The following is a 22,507-nucleotide window of genomic DNA, read 5'->3' on the forward strand; positions in this document are numbered from 1 at the left end:
ATACATCTTAATTAATTATTTGCACATCTGCGTTAAACTGTAATGCACACGTAATACAACATATTGCTGAAACTGCGTTTTTAAAAGTATCATACGTCGTTCACCATTTGTTCTATAAATGTGAATGTTTCCATAACAAACGAAAAAGAAAAAAGGGACTTTATATGGGTGTCTTATTTTGGTGGTTTACTTTTCTTTTATCGCAGTCAGAACTGACAAAACAAAAAGTCACAAACTATCTCACAAATAAAATAGAAATAAAAATCGCATTCAGGGCTTTTAGTTCAGTTTTCCCTTTGAATAACTAGCTGACGGGAGTTTGCGTGCACGAGTGAGGCTGAGAAAGGGCGAACTGCAGAGACACCCAGCTCTGCCGTGTGGTAATGAGATGAGTGGAGGTGGGGGTGGTGGCGGTGGAGACGGAGGAGGGGGGTCTACTGGTAAAGATAAACAGCCGAGCCGAGGAGCCTCTGAGCCAGATGAACATGGCGGCTCCGGTCCAGGACGCCGCTGCCGCTCCGTCCCGCTGACCTACATCTCCCCGACGACATCCCGCACGTCAGGCACCCACGGTCTCCCAAACTCTCAGGTAAGTTTCCCGTCATTCTCTTGACCCCCACTTCTCCCGTTAGTCCCACCTCCAAAAACACGTATTAACGTAAAGGGCTCGTGCAAAGTGTCCACTAATTTAAATCGAGTTCTATACTAAAAGGTGCATTTGTTGTTGTTGTTTCATGTTTTTTTGTTTTCCTTCATGGCGGTTCTACATTTTTATTGGGTAGTGAAAATATACCACAGGGTTAATTAGTTGATTACAGGAAATAACGTTATGTTCGTCCAGTATTTAAACGCGCAGGTCATTCATCCGTGTTCACGAACCGGGTCTGACGGCGAGTATACTTCGCCGTGTTTATCGGCCAAATCGGCTGATTGACAGCTATCACTACTGAAACGGGGTTTCGGGCGAAACTAGCTCGGTGGATAAAAATGCTAATTTCCGTTGGTAACCTGCCAAATCCACGACTAGGGTTCAAATGTTCGGCAGAAGAAGTGAACGCCGATTGGCTCTGCTGTTTGTTTAAGATGTTTAAGCAACTGTGTTACAACGGCACAAATATCCCAACCAGGACTTCGCCGTTTAACTTTTAACGGTTAGCTGTTTAAATCCCCTCTTCCTGATCGAGAGAAGCGACAACTGCTGGTTTATGTGAACCTCCGCTGTAGCCACAAGCGTTCAGTGCTCGCTTGTTGCTCCTGTTAAAGTTTCATATAATCACCCATAATTAAACCCTCGTTGATCACAGATGGGTTTATCAGATTAAGACAGACATATAATTGTTTAACAGTGAACATTTTATGATATTCTCACACTGGTTCATATCGCTTTGACTTCCTCAAGCAACTCAGGTGTCAAGCAAAACAAACGCAATCGTACACTTCCGGTTTGTAGTTTCAAAGTAAAACCAGAGACGCTCTAAAAGAGCTGTTCCACTTCCTATTACTAATCCCATTGAACAGAAATTGGCTGAAATTCTGCAGCGGACCCACATAAATTATTTTATTTTTGGAAATACAGAACACAGATCTAATATTTGTTTAATGTTCAGACTCTTATAAAACAACTTTTATGTCCTATTCTCATAAAACACTTCTGTTAATACATGCAAAGTAATTGTTTAGAATTTGTGGCACTTTACCAAATTAAAACAAGTTGTTAAAAGCAAAGTCAACCCACAAGATACATTTTAAAGTGTGTACATGTAGCAGCTGGTTGTGGTGGTCAAAGCTAACTGCCATCAGGAAATAAAATTTTCTGCTGTTGTTTCAGTTTTCAAGCCTGAAACTAACATATCAGTTACAGTGAAGCAGTTCACAGCCATGTACCCAAGTCTCTCAAATACTTATTTCACTATAATTAACCCATAAACAAAGACCATAATGGAAATGTTAGAAGAAAAAATGTTTAACCCATATAAATTTGCTGGGATACCTCTATAGGATGCTATCAGAGGTCCAGAGAGCTAGTGTTCTTCAATATATTAAAATTTCCCTGTTTTTGTTGTTAATTCAGTTTAAAGATACAATTGTAGGTAGTTCATAACTTATGTTATTTCATGATGGTATAATTCCAGAATTTAGTAGAATGATGCCACAGTTTAAATGACTGTTAATAATAGATTTGTAATAATTAAAAAACAAGCGTCTTTTCCTTTCCTTCCATCTAATTTGACATAGTTTATCAGCTAGCTCTACTGTGTTGTGAGGGGATGCTTATCTCTCCAGAATGTGTTTTTTTTTGCAGGTTTGAAGCTGCAAACAAACAATAATAAAAAGGCTAATTATCTGAAACAACATGTTATTTCAAGTGATATTATCGTTTTAGTCCAGTGGGAATAGTCGTAGGTGAAAATCCATTAGAGACTGGTAGATGGATAGAAACTACTGACATTATTATCGTCATCATTTTTTTAAAAATGTATTTAAAGTCATAACAGGCTGTACTCTGTAAAGATGGGAGGACGTCTGCTGGTTTGTCAAGAAGGGCTTTGCGTGATTTGAGACCAGGCGTTTAGGAAATGAGGGATATTTACATCAAACTTGCGTCTTTTTTTCATGACATATGATCCTTGAGAGTGCTTTCACTTTTGCTTTTCCTTTGTTATATGCATATGCTGTTAAAAGCCGATTTGCAAAGCAAAAGCCAAATGATTTGCACTTTAGAGTGTCCAAGTTTGAGATATTACAATCATCCCTCTTATATATTCAGCAGATTGCTACTTTTTGGACTACATAGCATGTGTATGTGTGCTAACAGGACAGCATAGAATGAGGAGTGCGGCTGTGACAAAAACATGTCGTGCAGGTTTACGCTGAAAAGAAACACTCACAGCTCAGAACGTATTGTCTTGCAGTAAGGTGGGCCTTTTTAAATGCAGGCACAAGAATTTGTCTTTATTTGCTGTTGTGCTGTTTTCTCTGTGTTTGCTATTGTGCTGGTATCTTACTACAGGAAACCTGTCAGTTTGCCTACGTGACAGGTGCCATCTGATTCCTCTGGAAATGTTATCTATGAGGGCTGGGCTTATGATTTTTTTTGGGCTCTTTTAGGCTTATTTGCTCTTCCCGGCACCCCAAACTGAACTTTGAAAGGGATTGCAACATGTAGGCCAAGTGTTCAGGTTGTGTTTAACCCTTCTTTCTGTACCTTTTTCTCTCTAAGGGGTTAAGAGGCATTATGCTATTTATGCATAGAAACAGTTAGGCAGCACAAAATACTGTGCATGCTTTGTTTTAGTCAGGGATTCACCTCTATCTGTTTGCGCTGTATTTCTGTAAAATTTTTATTACAGTTACAGAGTAGTGTCTTGTCTGATTAAATTCTGGTACATTACACTACAATGTTCAATGCCAAAACTACCTTATAGTGCTGCAGCAAGAGTGCAGGAATGTTCTTAAGTCCAAGATCTTAACACAAATTTGGCAGCCTGCCCAATGAGGGATCCTTAGTGGCTTGAATTCACTAAACCACATGAGGGCTCAAATAATGTCCTGACCAATGACGGCAGCAGCAGGAGAAGGAGGAAGGGCAAGGCTTGACTGTGCATTTCTCCTCAGTTTGTTTTCTATGACATTTTATCCTGGGACAGCAAAGAAATAGATTCACACATTTAAATCATAGCCATCAATCCCTGATGTTATCCTGGTCTTGGATTTAAAATAAACCTAGTCCTAATTTAATGTCTTTGTGAGTGAATTAAATCAGATATAGACGTGAAAGTAGGGACAGACTATAAAATAAACATGCTAAAATTGTAGCTGTAGCAAATTCAGGTGGTGAGCACTGGGTTCCGTATCTACTTAAGAGCAAACGTTGCCTTCAGTGTTTCTCACCCACAAGCTGATATTGTTAATTTGGGAATGATTTTTTTTTTTTTGGGGGGGGTATTTAAATACCAGCACAATTGGTTCATCTGTACATCCACTAGTATTTACCAAGGGGTGTATGTGTGGGTGTGTGCATGCTTGTCGACTTATCTGTGTTTGTTTATGTCTGTCTCTTCTCTCTGCCACCAACTTATCAGACACACTCTGCCCCTGGCTTTCTGTCACGTAGCAGAGACAGTCGCCTTCCAGGTCTGATCCTCCTGAGACCAAGTGCTCTAATTAACCACACACACACACACACACACACACACACACACACACGCACACACCCATGTGACTGACTCCCCTGAAAGCTTCCTGTGGTGCCTGAAAACCATAATCACTGTAATATTCCCTCAGCAAAATGAATCTGCAGGATATTGTTACAGTATCTGATGATAACATACGTTTTAGTTCTAAATCAAAGTGCATTGACTTGCAGATTCGTATAAAAATTATCTCCTTAAACATTACTGAATAATAGGAAGTAACACAAAAAAGAGTCTTAGAATAGACTTCATATATGAGCGTTTAAAAGGTCAGACGATGTATTGGCTCATGCGCATTTTTTAAGTTATCTTGAATAAGTAAGAGACGATGCTTTAGATTGCAAAATGTTTAAGGCAGCCTATTGTGTACAATCTTTGTAATTGTTACACAGTTTCTAAATTAGTTCTTTCTTATCGTGCTAGATGTGACATACGCCAATACTTTATATCTGCGATAAGCTAATATCAGCTGATATCAGCTAGCCAATTCACTGGTTTTTATCATCTCTGTTGACACATTCAGTAGGTTATTTAACAAAGTTCTTCTTTTATTTATTTTTGTCCAACCATATTATTTTATTTGACCTTAATGTAAACAGTGAAAAGCCTTGATAAGGGTAGTATATAAACCAGTGCAAAATGGAGCACATTTCAGATTTGAGAGCTCTAGTGAAAAATAGGTCTCCTTTTCCATCTACAGCATTTGGCAGTATGTAGTGATATGGCTTTGTTCTGCAACATTCAGATACAGTGCATACACGATGGGAGCAGCAGCACCCTGACAATAGACATACCACTGATTGATGCAGGTATTGTAGATTCCACACTGACAAGTATATGAAGGCCTTCCTCGGCTCGAGTGGCAAGAAGTCATGTAAAAGAGGATGCTTTTGGGTCTATGCTTACTGGATCCATATGAATTAAGAGGGTAAATAGCAGCCAGATGCTGCTAATAAAATATGCTTCATTTTAGGTGTTTAGCACAATGCTGCAATTTTCCCAGTGCTCAGAGAAACTTGAAGAAACACAAGGGCTACATCCTAGACTCTGCAGGCGTCAGTTAGCATGTTAAATCCTAAAGTACAAGGCCTGCATAGAGCCCTGTGAAAACTATATTTTTCACATGAGTGTTCATTAACGTGCCTGCCTTTGGGACCATTTGGGCTTTCATGTAAGAGACTGCCTTATTGATTACCCATGAGGCTAATTTCTATAAAAGTATAACCCTTCTCTGTGGTGTTTGCAGATCTCCAGATAGATAATGAAGTATGATCCCTACCTAACTTTCTGGTTGTGGCTTCCATGAACTATGACATCACCTTTACTCATTTATAGTGGCATTTGACGTGTGATCCAGCCATTTTCCAAATGAAAAGTTTCTCAACTCCAAAAAATTAAAAAAATTAAAAATTGTTTCATCACTGATGGACTGAAAAAGCAATCATGGAGGTTTTTCAGTCTTTGGTAGACTATCTCAACTTTCTCAACTAAATTATTTCCACAGTTTCCCTCAGTGCCATCTGGAAATTTCTGTGCTCCTGCACTGAAAAATCGTTTATATTCCTATTCTATTTTTGATGCATGGGTCAGCATGTGTTGCAGTTTGAATGAACAATGACTAATGTGTCAACCACAATAGCGGCTTAACACAGACTCAAAGTTTTTTGGTCTACCACCTGTTTATTTTAAAAGGCTAATACTTCTAAAGGCTAGAGGTGTTTAATAATTTGCCACGATTATGATTTAAAGGACTTAAAGTTTCAGATACATCAAAACAGTTGAATCATATTTTTAAAATGTGATCATATTTTATCCTGATGACAGGAGCTGAGAGAACTGAGGAGAGGAGCTCTAATACACCAACAGCAACACTTACATCATTGCTCAGATACTAGCCAAGGCGAAGCACTTGTAGCTATTCTTGCAAAAAGTATACACACTTATTATAGATATACTGGAAACACTTGTTTTGTTTTTTGTTTGTTTTTTCTCGTGGTTATAGTAAAACCATGAGACCTAAGGCATGCTATGAAGCATCTGAAAGTTAAGGATAGTTGTACAAAGAAAAGCTGTTCTTGGGAGATGCAGAGCAACGGCTGAGAAATTCTTGTTATTGTTAGGGGAGCAAGTCAGATCTACATGTCTGTTGCTTATGACTCAAATATGACCTTAATTCAAAATTCAGACAAAGAATAGATTGCAGCAAAAACCACAAGTATTTTGTAATTTCTTGACATGGTGACTGCACACAACAACAGGAGGGGCTTTCATTCATATTCCCTTATTTACCGTATGTGTACCTAAAATAAAACACTCATGGACTGGAAAGTTTGATCAGTCATCGTCATCATAAATCACCAATGTGTTTCTTCGAAAAATTTTAAAAGACTCTGCTGTACTTGGACACATGATAAGTATGATACTTGTGACTGTGGCCATGATTATGAGACAGTGTGGTCAACACCATTAAGAAGCATTAAGAATTATTTAGTTAATTACAAGCAGCTCTAGAGCAGAGTGTGTGTGAGTAAGCTCCGACCGCCTACAATTTAAATGAAATCTTTTTGTTTGTCATGTATCTGAATGATAGGGAGGCCAGAGCTGTCTGAAGTCTTTTAGACTCATCCAATACTATTGTTTTTTAATTTGTGCATACTTAGATCTATACTTGCTAAAGCCTCATATTTGCTTCAGATAAATCTTGGAATCACTTCATGGTATGAAGGGAAGGAATGATTGCAAGAAAAACCTGCTTCACTGTTCATACAGGACCCTGACTAATCTTCTTGGACAGAAAAAATGTAGCCCTTTCCCCTTGTTGTTGGTATATCATAGTGCTATTTAGTACTGTAAGCCAGCGGTCCCCAACCTTTTTTGTGCCACGGACCGGTTTATGCCCGACAATATTTTCACGGACCGGCCTTTAAGGTGTCGTAGAGAGATAAATACAACAAAATAAAACCAGTACCAGTACCGAAGAAAAGAAGATTTATTCATAACACACGTGAAAAGACCCAGGAAAACCGAGTTAACGATAAAAACGATAACAAAATAACGCGGAAAACCGATTAAAAACCCTGAAAATCATACATTTCACACCTGAGCCTCAACTCTCGCGGCCCGGTACCGGTCCGAGGCCTGGGGGTTGGGGACCGCTGCTGTAAGCTACAGTGTTAGCCAGGGCACAGTTGTGGAGGTTTACATGTACATGATGGTAATTTGAGGCTTTTTATGATTTTTCTGAACAGTTCTTTGTCTGTTTCAAGTTTTTTTATTCAGCATACACCTTTGCCGACTTTAAAAATTAGAATTGCGTCCACAAGTTTAGATTTATTTTGGATTTTGTCTGATTTAAACATGGTCAAAAGTACACATACAGGCTCAAATATAAACATGCATACATAAAACATTTTTAATAAGTTGTGCTGAAGGTTCTCTAATGTCTTTTAAGTTGACTACAACTGCTAGTTTCTCTTTGGCAGCATAAGAAAACATTTGTTTGACACAGCTCACTGGTTCAACCAATATAGAACAATGAAAAAGTCTAAGGAACTCAGTGAGGTTCTAAGAAGGAGAACTGTAGATTTATTCAAGCTGGGAAGGACTAATGGAGCACTTCTAAACAAACGCAGATTCCGGGATCATCGGTTCAAATAATTTACGTAAATGCAAGTTGTTCTGATATGCCACCACTTTGCCGATGTCGGGAAAAAGACCTAAACTGTTGACCTCAGATGAGAGGGAGGATGTCCAGAAACATTTTAGGATTCAGCAAGGCTCAAACCTGCCTGGGTAGAGAGGGTGCAGGGCAAAAAAAAGAAACCACTGCTCCAAAATCAACACCTTCAACTTCAACTGCAGCTGTACATGGACAAGCCAAATGTTCTTCCAATGATACATTGCACAAAGGCGATGCAATACTGAAGAAGGAGGACTAGCTCAAAATTAATCAATTTTACCTCAAATCAGCTGCTAGATGGTGGAAACTTCGGTATTCCAATAGGACAATGATCCCAAACACATAAGAACTGGTTTTGGAATGGATAAAGGAGGCCGATGTTGGGCTTCTGGAATGGCCTTCCCAAAGCCCTGATATTAACTCTATTGAAAATTTGTGGACTATGCTTAAGAGCCAGTACTTTAATTAACCCTTTAGATCTGTTTTTTTTTTTTTTTGCAGTGGTTTTGACAACTGATTTAAGAATAGCAAAGAGAGCAATGGGCAATGCTTACCACTTAAAATACACTTTTGTTGAGGCTCTTTGAAACTTGGGATGAATGAATAGCATCTCAGGCAAGATTTATGTTTCAACTTTTATTTTCTTAGATTCATTATTGGCTAATTTGGGAAATATGCCTAAATCCAAATGAATACTGTAATTTGAACTAATAAATGTGGAAAGATTTTTCCTTTTAAACACAGTTTTCCATCACAAGTTTACTCTTAGATTTAATTTGAAAGTGGTATTTAAAGTGGCAGAAAAAAGGCTTAAAAGTCTTCAGTTTGACTTGCTTAAACCACATATGCTACAGTGAGACAGTGAAAGTCAAATTTTAAAACTAGCAAGTATCAAGACACCTTCTGGCAGATACATTTACAGTCATTTTTTTTTTTCATTTTTTTTTATAAACACTGAAGACTGCAGCTGGCTATGAAAGCGCAGCATGCAGCCTCACATGATTTGAGTTTCTGGCTTTGAATTCACACACTCTCAGCTGTTGTGTTGTCGTGGCAGAAAGTCTTAGTTTTACAGTAACAGTATCTGTTGCATATAAGGGATACATATACCAGATTAAAGTGATGAAACAAAGCAATAAACCAGCATGTTGCCACTCAGCTGAGGAGCAGGCTGCAAAGCTAACTTGCCTTCCTATGTGCAAACCATATGGAAAGCTGTGCAGGGTTGAAGCAGTAGACCTGTGAGCCAAGTGTAGCAGGTTGCATAACAAGTGCTAATTTGGTTAGCTGGAGCTGATGGCGGCTGTAATTCTCCAGCACTATGACAGCAGAGCTGTGTTAGAGAGAGAGAGAGAGAGAGAGAGAGACTCCACAGGCTTCCAGCTGGATAATACAAGCTAATAGCATAACAGGCTTTTGCAGAACAAACACAGGCCATGGCCAGAGCTAATTGTGTTGTTCATCACAGCCTTTTGGTGACAGACCGTTGCTGCAAAGATGACAGTAAAGAGGTTAAGCAGCACTGTGGCCAAAATGCATATTATGGCTTGATTAAGTCCATTCTGATGCCCATTTGTTACTCCGATCCTATTCTCACCACGAGACTCTGGAGATGAATCAAAGTCACGTAATGACAAGTTATTAAATTCAGGAAATAACTGAAAAATGTTAAAAGTTTATAAATATCCTTTTGTCCACATGCGATCAAAGAGAGGTCAACACAGCTGAGCTTCTTGTGTTTTGGTTTAGCATCACATCTGTGGCTGAGAGAGAATGGTTAGATTAAGAGTAAAAGCAGATGACAGGGCTGCTTTTGAAAAACTTGTCATTTTTAAGAGTTACTTAAGTCATTTGTGGCTTAAGGGTAATTTTTGTGCAGTCTTAAGATGAATGATTGAGCAGAATTTGTAATTAGTTGATATGCTAACCTCCCTGAATGACTGTGGGTGCTTTTGTTCATATTCACAAATTAGTCATATGTTTCACATAACATTATAAGACATGGGCGGAATCTCACAGTTTCACAAGAAATTTGATGCATAATTGTGAACATTGCAAATTGCAGATGGGCTGTTTTTGCACATCTTATATGGGATTATATATTTTGCGTTACTGGCCAGGATTATCAGCCTATGCGTCTAACTTGTGTAATGTGTTAGACGCATAGGCTGTGTACTGTAAACCAGCTCTGAGCTCGGTGTAGCTGTGGATGTCTGTGTTACCATAGAGCTGCTTAGTAACAGAAATTAATCACAGTCAGGAAGTAGGCCGTCTCTCTGTGTGGCTCTCATTGACTTTCTGTAGCTCCCTCTCACTCTTCCCTCTCTCTATCTAACAGACACTCAGTGTGTGTGTGTGTGTGTGTGTGTGTGTGTGTGTGTGTGTGAATGTGTGCATGTGAGTGTGTATGTGCGTGCTTGGCTACCACAATGTCTATTATGCAAATAATTAACAGTGTAACCCTCCATTGCTAACTACAAAGTTTGGTCTTTACACAATTGCCATGACTCTGTAGGTGCAAATATGTGTTTCTTTGTTTTTGCTGAAAGCAAAGTTCAAGTCACTTTGGGGGCCCATTGTTTATTTTTTAAAACAGCCTTTAGAAATTATTTGCATGTTCTTTCCTTTGAGAAAAGGCTGTTTCCGAAAGGGAGAAAACAGTCCAACTGGTTAATCTGTATTTTACTGGTGCTTCAGTGTGCATCTTACTGTCTTGGCTTGTTCTACTTGAGGTCCTGGGTAAAATGACTGATAAAACTGTACTCTTTGCAGTACCTAAGTTTGCAGTGCACAAAGTGGGCTGGGTGACAGCCACAGGATTTTTCTGTCATCGTGCATGTGCGCAGGAAGAACATTTGTGCTTGCATGTGTGCTTGTGCAATTCACAAAGGAGTTGGGTAGAGATCAGCTGTCCGTCTCTCCTCCACAGACACCGACACACTCTGATGCACACACAAACTGACAAATGCACACATACGCACAGCTATCTCAGCGGTGGCAGGTGCATGTTAAAGTGCAGTGTGGTTTGAGTGTGCTGTGTCCAACTGACTGAGAATGCTGCTGCCACACGCACACACACAACACACACATCACACACACACTAAGTAACAGTGAACAAATCGGGGGGAAGAGCCAGCAGATGTTTCAGATTTGGCCACTGACCAAAAAAACTAACTTCTTCTTTTTAGTACTTTTCATTTGGTGTTCTTGATTACAGTAACTACACACACACACACACACACCACAAGCATGCAACACATTACCACTGTGCTAACGATCTCGATTTGGTAGGTTTGACTCTTCCATTTATTTCATCTATTTTAACTTGTTAAACTTTCAAGCTGCAACATGTTGCATTATACACATCATCATGTTTTTAAAACTGGTCGGTCAACCCTGTCCATGCACACAGTGAGCAATGCATGCGGATACCGAGTACTGATACCAGTTAAATGACTGGACTGTATTCTTTTACTACCAGGAAGCAATTGGGAATTGCTCTTTTATCTGCAAGGCAATGTCAGACTTGGCTTTGCTTTCCAGACTTTGTAAAACAAATTGTAACAGGCTTATTAAGTCTAGTAATAAATGACAAGACAACCAAGATGAATTCAATCAAAAATAAAAATAAAAAGTGTGCATGTCATTCGCCGAATCTTTTTTGCACTAGTTTCATTTCAGCTCAGATTTAGAATCTTCCCTGCCCACAGCTTTCATTTCATACTAGTTTCTCCTTTCGCTGCTCTCAGTCTCGCCGTGAGCGCACCTACACACAAACACAGATGCACATGCACACATGTGTTTACATGGAGCTGACAAGGGGCAGGCGAGGTGAAATAATATTAATCAAGTTGACAAAATGTGTTATGTTAATGTATGTGAAATAAATATTTCCTAATAAGTGTTAGACTGAACATTGCAAGAGGGAGAGTGCAAGAGCAAGTGAGAGAGAGCTATGTTAGCTCTCCTGCTAGCAAACCAGTGCATTGCTGCTGATTCATACTTTATTAAACACACAACAACATAGGCTTGGATTGCATAGATTGGCCCAGCCGTCGGCTTTTTGAGCCAGGATCAGTCTGATATTGGATCAGTACATCCCTGTGGCCTCATCAGCCTTTATTCCTATTTTGTGACATATTCTTTTGTTTGATGCTTCACATTATGTCTCTAAAGGAAAACAAGTTTCAGCTTCCTGCATCGAACGCTGAATTTGTTTAAACATAAGTACATGAATGTTCAAATGTGGGCAAAGCCCCAAACCTCAGTATTAGTGAAATTGTATTTATAACTTATTTACGACTATGTGAGAAGTGGAAAAGAACAAAGTCACAGTAACAGTTCTTGTCAAGGACTTTTGGTAAAGATGTGCAGAAAATTATGGAAAAATACTGAACGCTTCACTTCTACAGTCAGAGGATTTTGCAGGTCTGTTATGCTGTTGCACTGGACGTGTCGCTTCTGTGTTGAATTCTTAGGGCACGAGATGGTAAATCGTCACTCAAACCCACAATGTGGGGTTTTCCTTTAATTTGCCATCCCTATTAACACTGAGGGGGGAAGAGGATGTGATTCAACACAGAGAGTATGTGATGCATAATAGTTCCTGAAAAAAATGAGTTTTTACTTGATTACAACAGATATATATGTGAGGGGGGGGTGACTGAAATCCAGTAAACAGGTAGGCTCTTTCTGTCTTTCCACAGCAGCAGGACATGTGACCTACACTTTGGACTTTACACACACGCACATAGTTGCCTGCAACATGAAAATGAAAGGGCACGCTGTAAAATGGTTCTGAAATATCTGATCGTTAGGGAGGGATTTAAGTAGATTTCCACTACACTTCAGCTGTTCAAATAAAAGGAGACCAGTTGTTTCATAAAATAGGATGTTTCTTGAATATGAACCAAAGCCAGTGGGAACTCGATGAACCTGGAGCAGCACCATACTGTTCCAGGTCAACCTCACGGTGTGAAAAAGGCCTCCGAGCTCTCGGAATCTTCCTCCCAGGCAGGGTCATTGTCTGGGAAAAGCTGCAGGTATCCTTGTTATTGTGGGCAGGAGTGCGATTTCCAGCATAACTGGTGGGTGATGATTGAGGTTAAATTCTGCTAAATGATTTTACCCTGTAAAAGACGGCAGCATATTTAGCAAGCACACACTCTTACACATTTGATCTAGGCGTGCCCTGCATCTGTACTTGATGATGGGTTGACTCTTGTGGTAAAATGAAGTGATGTGTTTCACTTAAGTGTGTCTCATGCCTGGAAAGTGATAATTATTCATGCACTTTAGCAACTCAATGTGATGTCAAAAAACGTTCATTCAGTACTTACGGGAATGTCTCATCAGTGTTTGTGTTTGTATGCCTTTATTTTTTTATATTAAAGTTACATTACTAGTTTTGGGAAGTTCTCATCCTGTGAAAATACGCTTTATGTTTCCGAGAAAATAACCTGATGATGTCACTGGGGTTGTTATACCTCTGAGGCTGGAGACTAAACATTATTTTATAAACACTGGATTTTGAAGGACACATTTCCGTTTACATCTTCATAGTCACACGAAATACATTGACGTATGCTAATTTGCGTTATGAGAATGATCCAGTGTCTTAAGAGCTTTGTCTGTATTAGGGATAAAAAGCTTCGCCAACTTGGCTAATGTTGCGTTGATTTTTGGCCATTTCCAGTTTCTTACAATTTTTCTCAGTTTGTGCCTAAGCTGTTCATTATACATGCAATAATTCATTGTCCACGTGTCTGTATTTCTACAAACAAGATGACATACATACATTTTATGGTCTTTCAATCTGGGATCCTGTTTTCCAAGTATTACATTGTAATAGACACAGTAAACATAGTAATAAAAGGCTGAAAGAAATGTTATTAACGAAAAAAGTATTATTAAAAGAAAAGCAAAGAAACAAAGATTGTACAGATTCTGGGATCAGCTGTCAGACACATTGCTATTTAAGAAATCTGTTTCGGCCCAACCTTTCAAACACAAACCTAACATTTATCTTTGTTTTTGTTTCATGTGTCTCACAGAGATAACTGAATGATGTTGCCATATCTTTATGGATGTTTACCCATGATGCTTTGCAAATCAGGTAAGCAGAATCTTTATGTTAAGATAGTGTTTTGCTGTATTACAATAGGATGCAATACAAATATAGCATATATCAGTACACATATATGTTATATTACAATACAAGTGATACAGAAAAAAAATTATTTAGGGATGCAGTGGAGTTCAACATGCAGATGCACAGATTCTATAAAACACAGAATTTTATTTGAGGTTTTTTTTGGTTTGTATGTTTGGTTTTGTGCTAAGTGAAGCAAATCTCTGTTTTAACAACACAACTGGCCTGTGTTTCACCTTTTCATCACATCCAACATCAATTTATCCGGTGCAAAACTTGGGTGTTACATCAGATATATTGACCACTGACCAAGTTAAATCCCAACTTACTTGCCAATATACTGACATTAGCAGTGATGATATTGGCCAGTGACAATGGTAGACCATTGTACTGTAACGGCACTCTTGTTTGATTTTCTATAACCAAATATAATTAAATTGCATTTTGCATGGCCAATTATTAGTGCCATGGCATCAGGAAAAGTACATTTGCAGGAGAAGTTCAAAGGTCAGTCAGCGTATTTGTGATGGATTTCAAGTCCTTTAAGATTCGGTTCAAGTTTATTCGGTGTGCTACACATGCACCCTTCAACCGGACTTAAGGGTACTTTCACAGCACTATAACAGGACTACTCATCCACGTTTGCAGCTGTGCACGTCAGAGTATAATCGCCTTCTAACACGGCAACTTGCAGAGTAGAAAATGCAAAAAAGAAAACAAAAAGCCCAAAGTTTTCAGTTTCACGGCACTCATCATTCTGCCACTGTGAGCTTAACCTTTAAGCTCTTAAAAAAAAACAACCATTTGAACATTTGGTTGGGATCATTGAAACTTAAAACATGAAACTAAACCAAAAGGAGCATCACTGGATCAAAGGTAAGGAACAACGTCAGACATTATTTACAGCAGTTCATAGAAACCACAACAGCTCATAAAGCAAAACAGGGACATCCTGACATAAGAACATGGAAAGTGAAAACACAGAAGGATCGTATGTTTTAAGCGAGGGTGACAGTTAACCTAGTAATTTTTGTGTGAGTATGCGGTAGCTGTATGTGTGCGCAAAGCTCTTTAGCCATTTGTAAAATTGTGTTTGTCTCTTTTTTCTGTGACTCATTTCACTTGTGTGTGTGTGTCTGTGTTTTTGCCGTCTCCCTTCATGTAGGGCTTATTATACAAGCAGGGACAATGCTTATTATGCAAGTGCTGAATGTAATAGTCTTTCTCTGTCACTCACTGGCTTCGCTGTTTCTGACAGACATCTCTTTCTGCTTCAGTTTTTGAAAGTTGTGCGCAAGTTTGAATAATCGAAAATGTATGTATGTATTTATTTTTTTGTTCTTCTTGTTTGCCAAAAATAGACAGAAATATTCAGGCACCCGTAAATTCTGACAGCACTCACATTTCTCATTTTGCCAAACATTTGCAGTTTTTTGAACATCTGCATGTAAGCATCGTAAGTTTGTGAAAAGTGTTGTAACTAGTGATAAAGTAACACATTTTGTACTTTGACTGTTTGGTAACAAATGTCATAGACATAGACAGTGTATTTTTTAAAATAATAAAAGCCATCCAGAATTACAGAACAATAGGCCATGTAAATCATCCAGTGCCTAGAACGATTGTGAGCGAGAGGAGGGAGGAGTGTGTTCCTGTGTTGTGGGAGGAGACAGGGAGGAGAGTGTGTATGTGTGTGTTTCTACGTGATGGGGGGAGGGGAAAACAAGCGAGAGAGGGGGAGAGAGAGAGAGAGAGAGCAAAGGGGAGGGAGGGAGTGAGTGAGAGAGAGAGGATTTGCGGCATGTAGTTTGTCAGCTGTCATTAGAGGCAGATGACACACACATACACACACACACACACACACACACACACACACAGGAATAATCTCACAGAGAAGCGAGGGGAAATACAAAACGAGTGTATGGTTGTGCGTGTGTGTGTGTGTATGCTGTGAAAACCAGTGTGTTTGCCCGGCCGGCATGGGATGTTTAGCCGGCTCTGGACCTGTTATGGACTGTTTTAACCAAAGCAAAGGTAAGCAAGGCTCAGACTCTGATCTGCTTCGTTCTGTTTCATGCTGACAGCAGATTAAAAGGCAAAGTCTATAAGGTTGGTTGACACACTATATTTAAGAACACACTCTTTTTTTCCATATGTCTCAGCTGATGACATTAAACAGAAGCAGTGTTTAGCAGCGTCGTCAGCTACTTCTTGTTAACTTGAATCAATCAGAAGTTATGTCCCGCTTTAAAGCACCTGTCAGTCACTCGTGCTATGATTGGACATATCTGAGCTAATGTTTATTTAATGTGAATGACAGAAATTAACTTTATATTATATTATCCCTGTTTCTTTATTAGCCAACAATGATGAGTTCTGATGCTCACAGTAGGTGTGACTATCCCAGTCATACTTGGACTTTGGGCTGTCATGTATTGTTGTTGTGGTTTTGTGTGTGCGAGCGTGTGTGTTTGCGTGTGTGTGCATGTTGCAATGGGAGTGGTTATGAATGACTGGCCACACACGCAGAGTGCACAGTCAGCAGGCCCGAAGCTGCTCTGTCACCTGAGGTCTAACCAGCCAACTGTTTACTCAGTTTTGTGCGCTTCAATAACAACTGTTGGTAAAACTCACCCGGAAAGCAGCAGGTTGGCCGAGTGTAAAATTCACAGGTTCGTGAAGTCGCTTTGCAAATGCTCGGTTTCGTAATGACGAGCTCGCAGTTAAAGGGGAAAAAAAGGGGTGGACTTGTTAATATTCTTAGCTAGTGAGGTGTCAGTTCAGTTTTAATCATTTTAACTAATTTCCCAGCGGCAGTTTTTACACAGGATATTAAATTTCAGTAGAGGAACACTGAAATAAATCTTCAGTGTACCAGAATGTTTCGTTTCTGAGTGAGCACAGCGATCCACGTTTGAAAAATCCACGACTGCTTTTCTCACAAAGGCACACATACCAGCGCCAAACTTGAGCAATCTTAGAGGTTAAACTTTGAAAGACAACTTTCTGAAGCACAATTCAAACAGCTGGCATTTCATGGGGTCACTGGGCTGTGACTGCATGTTAATTTTCACACAGACACTAGCTGCTTCTGCTGATAAGTCACTCAGGGAGCTGAAGGTGGAGTTTGACCTCCGGGCCAGTAGAACAACGTGAAACTCCTCTGCTATCTCTATCTAGGTGTTTTTGCTTTCACTTTGTGTGGCTTTTTTAAAGTTGCCTACCTCACCGGTGAATTCGTCTAATCATGTCTGATATGAGCTGTGGTGTGTTCCCATGTCATAAAAAGGGATTTACTGCTAACTGCAAAGAACTGCATTTGATTCCATCACACAGTGTTTAGTGATGAATTTGCTTCTGCCACGATTATCTGCTGTTTAAATTGGACAAAAGTGGTGAGGTTTGTCTTGAATTCTGCATATGTTATACAATGAAGAGGGACCACATCACTCCAGACGTGGGAACACTGTACTGGCTCCCTGTATCTCTCAGAATTGATTTTTTTAAAAGTCACCTTGCTCAAAGGCTTAGGACCAGCTACTGCTTTGTGTCCTTTCTACTGCTGGGTACCCAAAATCACACCAAAAATGAGAACTGGAGACGCTCCCTCGTTTTCAGCTAATATCCTACTTGATGACATTAGTGATTTAAACATTTAAACACCCCTTAAAAGCAGGGCTTCTCCTGTCACAAACTGTTATGACAGAATGCCTTTGTGTGTTGTGTAATCGTTATCGTTACTTGTTTGCTCTTTCATCAAACCTGCATCCTCATTCTTTTAGTGCCGCACGTGTTGCGTGAAAGGTGCTGTACAACCAAAGCAGTATTACACTACAGTATACTGTCAGATCAAAAGAGCTTTGAATGGCTTTTCAGAAGAGTTTCAAACCACCGGCCCTGTACTGTGAACTTGAAACTTGAGCTGAGAAGAGGCAGAAATCATATTTAGGAGTCCAGATTTCTCCACCGCATGATGACATAAAACAATCACTTTATTTCCGTCTGTGTCTCTGCGAGCACCACTTTTATATTTTGTGTTTGTTTTTAATGTATGTAGGATGATTCTGCACATTAGAGGAACGTAAGTTCTCCTTTGGTGTCTTTCCTAAACTGCAGTGGCCGAGGCGGCCCCGATGTTTTTGTTCTGTGCTGTTAAGCAGCCGCTCAGTTTCAGTGTTTACAGCAGAAACTCTTTTGTGTGTGTGTGTGTGTGTGATTATCATCATGTTTGTCCATGTAGAAGCATGGCGTTTTTGTTTGTGTTTTTGTGTGCGTGTGCATTAGTGTGTGTGTGTGTGTGTGTGTGTGTGTGTGTGTATGTACTCACAATTGAGTTAGCATCCGGGCAGGCATGTTCAATGTTATTGATTCCTGTCTATAATCGATCACGCTCTCACATTACATGAAGCTGCACATGCCGAGTAATGAGCAGCTGCTGGCTATCTAGCCAGCTAACAAGCCATCTGTGAACAGTTTATTTAGAGTTATTATTTTTAATGTCCCTTCATTTTGATGCTATGATAATTACTCTGGCGTTTCTGCACGGCACTTGCATCAGGTCATCTTTCACTCAGCTGATTTTCTTGGATTTCTGTCTATACAGTTGAGTTTCTGCTTGTTTTGCCTCTTGTTCCCTTTTCTAACTTTGGGAGAATTATAGAGAATTTACTATTAAACTCTAGTTCAAATTTGATCTGATCATTCTAATTGTAATCTATTAGTAACAACAAGATTTTTCTGGCAAAAAAAAAAAAAGGGGAACAGAAAGAAGACTGGGCTGAGGTGGCTGAGCTATGGTGGTGGGGGTGATTATTTAGACAAAAAAAGGAGTGCTGGTTGAAGTGAGCCAGTTTGTACAGCTTGGTTTTTACGGGGACTCACTTCTCAACACACAGAAAGGCATTTGCTTTTCATTCCAACACAACAGCGTCAAAAAGTCTTTGGAAACTTTGACACTTCAATAAAAGAAGGCCTGGGTAACCAGGTGGAAAGAGAGGTAACTGTGACCAAATGTTTGACGGGCTTGATTGGCTGAGAAACTCCTGTGTGTTCAGGTGGAAAACCGGCTGTAGGGATAGACGTATACTCGTGTCAAATTTGCATCCACTACATGGGCGTAATGGATACACTGGAAAGAAAACACTGTGAAAGCTGAAGTGGAAGTCAGACTGTGCAACCCTCTCAAAGGCTTTCATAGTGTTTTTCCCTCTTGTTCTTGAGGTGCAGCGTCTGTTCTGGGATTTCAAGTCTTTGATGTGCAGATTTCTTGATGTTAAAAGAAGAAAAAGAAGAATCACAAAAAGAAAACAAAAGAGAAAATTTCATAATGTTTCATTTTCTTGTTCCCTTTCATGAGGAAATATTTTGCAAGAGGTCAATTAGCTTCCCAAAGCTATACCAACAAACTATCATATTTATTGAATTAAACTAAAGATTTACTGACGTGTTGGAGCTGTGAAGACGATGCTGTTGGATGATTTAGTTTGGTCTTCCAACAGGATGTTGATTGAGGTGTAGGATAGTATTATGACCTAAATTGTTTGAACAGCTCTTTAGCTATATCCATGTGTGTCGTAATGTTAGCTATGCTATGGACTATCCAATTAAGCTGAAAGGCTTGATATGAGCAGGAAATAAAAAAGCTCTTCTTAAATAAGGCTTAGTGTGACATCTATATCAAATATACATATGTCACATATGATTTATGTTGAAGAAACAAACAAAACAGAGTTTGTTTAATCATTAATCATTACTATCTAATTAGGTTTGTTTTCTTTTTATTTGTTGACACACATTAGGGGTTTTTTCATATGGTCTTATGTTCTCAAATGCTTCTTTTCTGAGAGGTTAGTGGAGCAAGAAAAGGAACGACAACAGAGTTTAACACACAAAGGTGCAACAAGGACAGTTTATATAGTTTTTGACATTTAGTTTCATTACACTACAGAGACATTTTTGTATATTATGACTTCAGTCTACAATGCAGCAAAGCTAATGACCAACAAAAGAACAAACATGAACAAGAATAGCCCACATAACCGGTTATTCCATGTATCATGGCCATTTCCCTAAGTGGCAGCAGGATGTGTGCATCTGCAAAGCTCAGCAGTGCACCTGTGTGTTATCATCCTTAAGCCGTGTTGTAGAATCTATCCTTTTTGGCACGTATGTGTAGTCAAACTGGTAACTGGTGTTAGTGCTGATTTGTGTTAGCTCAGTTAAACAGCCTACTGGAAAGTCTAATATTGTTTGAATATTTGCTGACTCGACTCCAACGAGCCTCAGGCGTCAAAAAAGAAAGCAGCTGTACCAGTTCATCCACTGCTGTCTTTCTCTTTGTGGCGACTCTTTCTAGTAAATCAAAAAGCTGTTTGGTAATTTAAGGTAGTGGTTACTTGAAATGACTAAATAGTTATTGAAAGCAAATATTGTAGCTACTCAGAGAAATAAAGCTAGATATGCACAATACAAATTGTCACCAGTAACCGGCGAAGAGCCAACCATAGAGCCACCTGCTCAGCATCACCGTGGCACCAAACAGCCGAGATGTACATAAAGAGATTGGACTTGTTGACGTGGACACGCCAACACGTAGAAAGCCACATACACAAACACGCTTACTGTGCATATGTCGCAGGCCTTTCAGTGTGGGAGAAGCCAGTGTTCTTAATCCAGCTACAGCAGGGTATTAAATCTACTTTATGTTTGTGGGTTTTCTGGCTTTTAGACAGCAGCCTTAACAGCTTACAGACACCAAAGGGAGGAGGGTCCTTACTACCAAATACCTCTGTCAAGACCACTGGTGTCTGATTGCTAAATTGATCCTGATTTTTATCATTTAGTTTTTTCACTAGCAGTAGTAGGGAAACAAGGCACTGAAGTACTAGTCTTCTATTATAGTGGACTATACTGCATTTGTAGCTGTGACTCCTCGTCACAGGTTGCATTCATAAAAATAATTATTCGGTTTTATTTTTTTCATTTCTAGAGGTTTGAAAATAAAATTTAATATTGATCTGCAAGGAATAAAAAGTAAATTAAATTCAGTTTTATGTAACACCAAATCAGGACGACATTGGCTCAAGGCATTTTTATATTGTGAGGTAAAGACCCGACAATAATACAGAGAAAACAGAGAAAACCCCAACAATCATTTGACTCCTTTAAGCAAGCACTTTGGTGACAGTAGGAAGGAAAAACACCCTTTTAACAGGAAGAAACCTCCGGCAGAACCAGGCTCAGGGAGGGGCAGCCATGTGCTGCAACCAGTTGGGGTGAGGGGAGGAAGACAGGATGAAGACACGCTGTGGAAGAGAGCCAGAGATGAATAATAACAAATGATTAAATGCAGAGTGGTGAATAAACATATCGTGAGTAAAAAAGAAACACTCGGTGCATCATGGGAAGCCCCCAGCACCCTAGACCTACTGCAGCGTAACTAAGGGAGGATTCAGGGTCAAAAGTTTGTGTAAAGTCTTAAATATCATCCTTTGTCACCAACCCTTTTGAAGGTGTACTATAAGAGAGAGTATAATAACTACTAATAGTACTACCTACCATGCTTATATGCTTCGCAAATGTATGAAATGACACACATATATGTTAATTATTCATCCTTGAGGTGACTCTTGTTGTGTTTTGGCGCTTTACACATGAAATGAATTGAATCCGGATGGATTAATGTGTCTGGTAGGAGTCATGCATGCATACTTTATGATCATTATAGTAAGATGTAAAACCCTTTTCACAAAATGCAAAGATCTCCAGGAGGAGCTTCAATAGAGCAGCCACCCACGGCGAGCTAAATTGTGCGTAACATTAACTGACGGACTCAATTAATTTCTGGGGATAAAAACTCTGACATTTGCACAGTAAATGTATTAGGACATTAAGAATAAACATGCAGGTTTTCCACTATTCCTGCAAAAAAACAAACAAAAAAACCACATTAGCTTTAATTTTGTGCTGTCAGTCATTGCATAAGACTGCGTGGTCGTTGTTATTTTTTCTTTTTTTTTTTTGTTACACGCTGAAAACCTCAATTAGTCTGCACACTAAAGCCTGGGGATGACTCATTACCTTAATAACAATCCATAGTGCGTTTTACTTCCATGACAACTATCATTTGGTCAGAGTAGGTCTGTCATGCATATGGTGATTGTGGCATCCTCCTGACTTCCCAGCCATTCCCTGCTGAACAACAGGTCTTGTAATTATCTCTAATTTACAGTAGTAACAGATTTTCCAGAGGTTTTTACTCAGTGTGCTATTTTTGTTTACTTCTAAATATAATGGTGTGCTATCTCTCATCTTTTTTTCTTCCCACCTGATTTCCATGTGGTTGCAATCCAACACCTACATGCTCTATACCTCTGTTCCACAGTGGGAATTATGGGGAAATTCCTGGAAAGCTGAAGGCCGTTAAGGTAGTTTGTATTAACTAAATGATAATGTTTCGTTCAAACTAAACAGAGACTACAGATG

At 39.3% G+C, this 22,507-nt stretch overlaps 1 protein-coding gene across 4 annotated transcripts in view; it reads left to right on the forward strand.

Annotated features, from left to right (window-relative positions):
- Nucleotides 1-435: 435 nt before the first annotated feature.
- Nucleotides 436-22,507, forward strand: part of LOC102785671 (nuclear receptor coactivator 2-like) — a 54,627-nt gene continuing 32,555 nt past the window's right edge. For 3 of the 4 annotated variants that reach the window (XM_035915655.2, XM_035915657.2, XM_006808439.3), the window contains exons 1-2: nucleotides 436-589; nucleotides 13,926-13,987. The gene's annotated coding sequence lies outside the window, so the exon portion shown is untranslated. Of the gene's footprint in view, nucleotides 590-13,925; nucleotides 13,988-15,868; nucleotides 16,058-22,507 lie in introns of those variants that run through there. The other variant, XM_035915656.2, reaches the window with a different exon arrangement.

The sequence above is a fragment of the Neolamprologus brichardi genome, chromosome 18 (genome assembly GCF_056152115.1).
Source record: "Neolamprologus brichardi isolate AB-2024 chromosome 18, ASM5615211v1, whole genome shotgun sequence".
In the NCBI taxonomy this organism is placed as follows: Eukaryota; Metazoa; Chordata; class Actinopteri; order Cichliformes; family Cichlidae; genus Neolamprologus; species Neolamprologus brichardi.